The following is a 7,894-nucleotide window of genomic DNA, read 5'->3' as shown; positions in this document are numbered from 1 at the left end:
CCCCCCCTAAGATGTGAGTTTCTCAATAGTTTTCTCGCCCTGTTATGCGAGCCAGGACTTGCCATACAAGTGCTAGATGGTGGCAGCACTCATTTTACCTTCCAAGAAGCTGATGTTTGGCTGATAGTGAGCAATTATTCAAAATTGGTACGTTTCATACTCTGTTTTTTTGAAGGGATAATTCTGGCCTTTTGAGTTAAAAAAAAAAAAAAACTTTAAAGAACTCTTCAATCTTTTATTCATATATTGGGACTGAGCAAGCTTGTATGACTTGACTTGCATGTCTGAAATTTGGTAGTGGCTTGACTTCCTTTACAATGTTGAAAGTGCCAGAATGGAGAGTGGCCATATTTGGATTTCCAAAAAGAGGACGCCTCGAGATGCCTTATCACTTTAATATATTAAATATATATAATATATTAATATATTTAAAGTGTGCCTCGTCGGTCTGGATAGAAAAATTCAATTTATATATATATATTAAAAAATTGCTATATAACCAGACACAAATTCACAGAGGTTACCTAACAGGCTTTGTTTTTCCTAAAATAAAATCGCACAAAAAAACCCACTGGAATCAGTGGTTTAAAAAAAAAAAAAAACTCTTCTGTATTGGCGAATCCTTGAACAAAATAATACCCGTCTTTTCAATTCTTACTGTACAAATAAATAATCTGAAGCAATGTTCTAAATAATACCTCTTATGCAGAAAATCCAGCTTCAACAAAAAGCTCATCTTTTTCCAGTAAAATAATGTAATTTAAACTAGCATGTTTTCAAACGTAGCACTTTAAAACTACGAGGGGCATTCAAAAAGTAATGCACTCAAGTGTATTGCTCGTACAGGATTTTACCAATCTTGTTTATATTTGGCACAAACATGATAGAACACACCTTTTTGCGATTGTTATATGTGTTTTTCTTATTTTCCGATTTTCAAAGCTTAAACCAACTCATCAGCATAAGTTTTGTTGTCAGGATTGACAGAGGTGGATGGGCGACCACTACGGGGCTTATTGGCTATGCGTGCTTCACCCACCTCTTCGTGGTCTTCAGTACTGTTTTTAAATCGCTGAACCCATCTTTTTACAGTAGAAATTTGTAGACATTTTCCAGCCGGTTGTGAATCCTCAGAGGGGTTTCTCCCTCTGCAACAAGGAATTGGATTACAGCTCTTTGTTTCTGACGAGCTCCAAGAGATGCAGCCATTTTGGAAGCTTGTTCAAGCTTTAAAAATCTGAAAATAAGAAAAACACATATAACAATCGCAAAAAGCTGTGTCCTATCATGTTTGTGCCAAATATAAACATGATTGGTAAAATCCTGTATGAGCAATGCACTTGAGTGCATTACTTTTTGAATGCCCCTCTTACATATCCCATAATGCCTAGCGCGGCTTACCTCGCTGACAGCTAGCACCGGTAGCTGAGGCAAGAATCATACATTGCTATAGACCCTACCCACGTGACGTCACAACTCCTTCCTCCTGACTGGTGCCGCCCAATTGTCCGTCAACACATCATGTTTACCTGTTACGGCTACGTACATTCCTCCTATTTACGACGTGTTTTTCTGCTCGTTAACATTAATAATCAAAATGGTGAAGGCGTGTGTGGCGGTCGGTTGCAATAACAGAGAAGATAGACGGAGAAGACGGAGAGACTTGAAGTTCTACCGGATTCCGAGAGACCCGGAGAGAAGAGAGCGAGATGGGCTGCTGCAATTCGACGAGAAAACTGGGCTCCAAACGATTACCACAGATTATGTAGTAGTCATTTTATATCTGGTAAGATGCATTTAATATATATTTAGAGGGTTTTGGGCTGACAACCACAATTAAGATCATTGCTAGGCTAATCGCCGACAACATACACGTATGTATGTAGTGAGAGTACTATCGCTAAACCATATAAACATTAAAAGCCCTAACTCCGTTGACAAACGACATGAAATACATTAGACTTGACAGTGGATGTTAGCAATAACAAAAGATTTTGAATTGAAAATTTCGTAACTCACCTTTCCAAGCACAAGATAGATTCCTGCCGAATTTTCGTGGAGGAGGACCTGTTTCACCCAACCAGCAACGAAGTATTTATAAGCCTCCAAGCTCTTAAAAGTTTTTCAAACTTTCGTGAGAATAGGCTGATTTTGTGTGGACAAGATAGTTGTACGTATCAGGGTAGCTGGCAGATGTCAGGCAAATACGGCGGAGACAGCGGGTCGAAAAACATCGATTTAGGCATCAAATATGGATCTGGCGAATGGATAAACTTAAGCTTTTCCACATAACGCCTTTTATGCAACGCATCAAGTGAGTTTACGGCATCCGAAAGCACCGGGTCTTCCATGAAATGCATTATAAATTGCTCGATCAACTGAGACCATTGATAATACAGACACAAAATGATGGACAAGGGGGCGGAACCATACAGCGAGCACGTGATTTTGTGACGTCGGTGGGTAGGGTCTATAAAGTTTACAATCATCGGTAGCGTATCGATGTGACACCAAATTGGATTTTACAGATCACACCAGTACAGAGCTCCAACAGAAGTGAACAGTTGCCGAAAGGTAAGTTTAGCAAGTGTAGATACTGATAGCCTGTGGGCTCCTGTCGTCATGACTCATGAAAGTTTGTTTGTGAATGAGAATTGACAGTTGACGCTGTGATAAAGCCAGTCTGTGACTGCGCACACATGCGCAAATTAGTATCCAAAGTAGAATAAAGGTATTATACACTTAATTACACTTATAGGTACATGAGCATTAGATTATATACGTATTGAACACGAGTCTTACCAACTGGGCAGCCTCTTTGGCCCAACAGTACCGTAGTATTCTGTGCAAATCGTCAGTCAAAAAAAACCCGGACATTTTCATGAATTTATAGAACCCCGCCGGACGCCACGGACAGGATGTAAAAAGTGGACATGTCAGGGCAAAAGAGGACGTTTGGTCCCCCAACCAGAATGTCCCTTATCAAGCTGTTTTACTTGGTCTTTTTTGCTTGCCTCTACAAACAGCTCATGCTCATTAATATGTGTTTGACTTAATCAAATTTGAATATTTAAGGTTTAATTTAAATTTAAACTCTATGATTCCTAGACATGCCGACTGCATCCCAGAACAAAGTCGCCTTTAAGGAGCAAAACATATTAGCCTACAACATGAACAAACATAAAGTGCTTTGTTTGTATTAATTTACTAAAAAGAATTCTGTTTAAAAAATGTATTCGTTGACCATTTCTTAACGAAGGTCCACCAGGTGGTCCGATGATGAATAAATAGGAAAACAGCCAAAGTGCAATTAGGTGATGCTTCTAGTTAGCAACACAGTTATTGGGTCCATGTTCTTAGAGAAACAAGAAACATTAAATGGGAACTACAAAAAGGTACAGCATGTAAATAGCCGTGATTACGTTAACTGGTGCGTATTCCTTATGCGTGTCAGGCTTTACAAATTGCCGCCCCGTTTCAGGTCCTCACAGCCAATGTTTAAACAGTCTATTTTCATTAGCTTGCCAATTTTAGCTTGTGATCATTTTATTTTAGCTCATTGATCATTTCAGACAGCGTAACATAATGGTGTTGACACCAAGCCCGACCAGTCTTGATTGCTTGACCCTCTTCATTTGCAAGCAGAAAGTCATTGCGGCTACAAAGTTGCTCCGCTGCCACCGCCTGACCCCCACCGCCTCAACATGCACTGTAAACTATAAGGGAGGTCAACGTGCCACATCTTCTATGGGTTTTGATAATGTATGTTTACAGAGACATGACCTCCGGGTCCTTGTAATGCATCAATGTGACATCCACAGTAACGCCTGATTCCACCGCATGCTGTTTGGGGTTGACCTCTGACAAGAGTCGAACATGGGGAAAAATGGGACATCAATAGGACAATGTTTGGATGTTTTCACACCACTGGGAGCTTGTTCTGCCATACACGAGCCACGCATGTGCATGCATGTCATCGTTTGTGCTCTGTGACAGTGACTGAGATTATTTCTGGTTCTGGCCTGTTACATTTATGTCTATGATTCTGTCAAACAATCACTTTTTAAAAAAATAATATAACTATGAGAAACAATCTCCTAAGTTTTCATTGAAAAACTGCATCATACAGGAGACAAGTTTCAATATGTGGACGCACATTGCTAGATGAAGCAACCAACATTAGATACACCTCTCAATGTAAAGCAGTACTGTTCATACCTTCTGCAAAAAAAATAAAAAAAAAATAGCAAAATTGTAAGCATGGTTTTAAATCAATATTGCTTTGTAAGCATGGTTTTAAATCAATATTGCTTTATGGTGGTGTAAATAACATAAAGGATTGCAAGATTCTGGGAATTTTTTAAAGTCAGAGATTTACCGTCATTTTCGGACTATCAGCTGCTACTTTATTCCTTGATTTTGAATCCTGTGGTTTATAGTTCAGTGCAGCTTATTTGTTGTTTTTTGGGGGGGTTAATAGGTAACACTTTATTTGGGAGCGGGGATCAAATCAAAGGATTGTCAAAAGACCGTCATAATTATGACATGACACTATCATGGGGCTTACTGAATGCTTATGACAGATGTCATTAAGTTTCATCCGGCAAATTCACTAACTCCATTTATGTCCAGCTTGGATCTTTTACATTCATTCAAATGTGAGATAATTTGCCGGATAACACTAAATGACATCTGTTATAAGCTTTCATTAATGCTCATGACAGTGTCATGTCATAATTATGATTGTCTAATGACAGTCGTATGGCGCCACTGTCAAAAAAAGTGTTACCAAATACCATAAGTAGCAATTGATGAAACAACTGGAACAGTAACTGAAGAAATAATTAGCACAGAACTTTGATTTTTATTTACATCTGTAGCGCTGCAATGCATGCTAGGAGGCATGTTGGGAAACAACAGTGTTGACAGCTGGTGGCAGAAGGTGTAAATATCCCAGAATACAGTGAGGACAGCTGCGGCATATAGTCCAGTGCGGCTTATCTATGAATAAATGCCATTTTCTTGTCAAATTTGGTGGGTGGCGGCTTATAGTCAGGCGCGCTTTATAGTGCGAAAATTACAGTACTATGAAAATAATTAACTATAAATTTACAAAATAAAATGCAAAATAAAGTGGAAGGGAAAATTGCTTTTAATAGGGAACTTGAATATTGTTCAAAAATCTAAAAATGAATTTTAACATAATGCAGACAATAGAAGTGATTGCACGATTTATGGCTGCCCCAATTTACATGTTTTCTGAGTTACAAGCCTTTTCTAGGCCGATTATTTATCTATTTGCTTCTTACTGTATTCTGAATTTAAATCGGAATCGCAATATTTGCCGCATCACTTCTCTGGAATCTAAAGTCAGTCTATTTATCCACCGACTGCAAATTCAGATCGTTATCAAAACGTTTTTTTTAAAGAAAAAATGATGTGTCAAATCAGACAGCATGGAAAAAGCTACTCTTTAAAACGTCTTTAATCAGGATCGCTGTCGTAGCAACACTAAAAGATTCTCACACTTGAAACAAATGACTGATGAAATACAAAGCCCCAGTGTCGAGGTAATTTTGTGCTAGCAATGAAAAGGCACAGTGGAGCTGTCCCAAGGTTCATAGTTCTATCTCGCTCCCATCTCTCACAAACGCATTGGAGGCCACTTGACTCAAATTTATACTGATCTTTTATTTATACCCAGAAAAAATGGCAGATAAGAAACATAAGCGTTCTTGATATTGTGTTCTGTCATATCTTGCAGCCAAAGATTGAAATCCTGCGAAACAATTTTCTGAAGAAATGAAAGAGCGCGCCCTCCTGAACCCCGGAGGAAAATAAGCCCGCCGTGCGAAGCGGAATATGAAACAGAGGCCCCGAATAAGTAAAATAGACAAGTGCACCAGGCTTGTCACTTTTCCATTTGCTGCCCCCGAGTGAGAGCACTTCAAAAATTCCCCTCCTCATCTCAGCACAGACCTTTATCGTTATGCTCTATCTACTGTACTGAATACGAAGAAAGACCATATCAGGCGAAGGAGGCTTTTAAAGATTTGCCTTGATTCTCCAAATCATTAAGTAGCAAACAACAAAAGTCGTGATGGAGGCGGTGTGCTAAATGCTGAGATGAGTGTCAGAGCCGCAGTTATCGCGCTTGTGATATTAGACTTAACGACGGGCTCTCGACAACAGCATCATTACACCGTAATAAGAGCAGCATCTCCTTGAGAGCGGCATTAAAATCACATTAGAGTACACAAGAGCTGGCCTTGATGAGCACTGAAGGGGTGACGCTTGCGAGCAGCCGGGCCCATTATTGTGCTAACTCTCACTCGCTCGCTTCTCGATTGCCACTTGACAAAAAGCTCGGCACAAAAGGTCATCAGCCTCTTCCGAGAAATTAGCTTGAGAAAGTCAAGCCATTTAAATGCTCCGTGCGCAGATTGGATTGGAATCATTCTGAAAAAAAAACAACCTTCTATCTGTCAAATGACAAATGCGTGATAAAATGCTGTTTATATAGCTGAATGACATTCAGGGATCAGAGAGCATTGTCATTGTCTGCCCCATCTTGAGGTCATTACAACGCAAGAACGATGTCATCGCTGTTATTACTGTCAACAATATGTCACTGCATTGTAATTATGCACTGAACTCTGAGGATGTGCTTGTATTACAAACTCAATGATCTGATGTAGAGTGTTCGCAGTTTAGATTCCATAGAATGCAACATTTGCAACACTCATTGAGTTGTGTTACAAAAGGTGCAGTGTTGTGCTGTTTAGTGAATGCTGCTGGTGAACAATCAGTGTAAGCCGCATCAGTTTCATCTGGATTTATATTTTGGAAATACTGGACCCTAGTTTCATTTTTCACATGAACGTTTTCCCCCCAAAAAGAAATTAAGATTAAACTCATTGGGTGCACTCTTACAATTTATAATAATCCAGTCATCCAATCTCTTACATACAGTGGTATGAAAAAGTATCTGAACCTTTTGGCATTTCTCACATTTCTGCATAAAATAACTAGAGATGTCATCAAATGCCATCTTGAGGATTTATTGTCATAATAAACAAATACAGTACTTATGTACTGTATGTTGAATGTATATATTTGTCCGAGTTTTATTCATTTTTTTTCTTAATGCATTGCCAAAATGTATATGATCGGGAAAAATTATCGGGATTGATTGGAAATGAATCGGGAGCAAAAAAAAAAAGCAATCGGATCGAGAAATATCGGGATCGGTAGATACTCAAACTAAAACGATCGAGATCGGATCGGGAGCAAAAAAACATGATCGGAACAACCCTAAAAATAACCATTAAATGTTATCTGATCTTTGTCAAAATCGCACAGATGAAAAACAGTGTCTATTTTAACTACAACCACCCAAACATTTATAGGTTTTCATATTTTAATGAGGATAGTATGCAAACAATGACAGAAGGGGGGAAAAATAAGTAAGTGAACCATCACATTTAATATTTTGTGGCACCCCCTTTGGCAGCAATAACTTCAACCAGACGCTTTTCTGTAGCTGCAGATCAGTCTGGCACATTGATCAGGACTAATATTGGCCCATTCTTCTTTACAAAACTGCTGTAGTTCAGTCATATTCCTGGGATGCAATGTTGTTCAAGTCTGGACTTTCACTTGACCACTCCAGAACGTGTATTTTGTACTTCTGAAACCATTCTGAAGTTGATTTACTTCTATATTTTGGATCATTGTCTTGTTGCAGCATCCACCCTCTTTTTAGATTCAACTGTCTGACAGGCAGCCTCGGGCTTTCCTGGAAAACATCCTGATAAACTTTTGAATTCATTCTTCCATTAATGATTGCAAGTTGTCCAGGCCCTGAGGCAGCAAAACATTCCCAGATCATGAT

Source organism: Corythoichthys intestinalis, chromosome 12, assembly GCF_030265065.1.
Source record: "Corythoichthys intestinalis isolate RoL2023-P3 chromosome 12, ASM3026506v1, whole genome shotgun sequence".
Taxonomy (NCBI): Eukaryota; Metazoa; Chordata; class Actinopteri; order Syngnathiformes; family Syngnathidae; genus Corythoichthys; species Corythoichthys intestinalis.
This window is presented reverse-complemented; position numbering follows the sequence as displayed.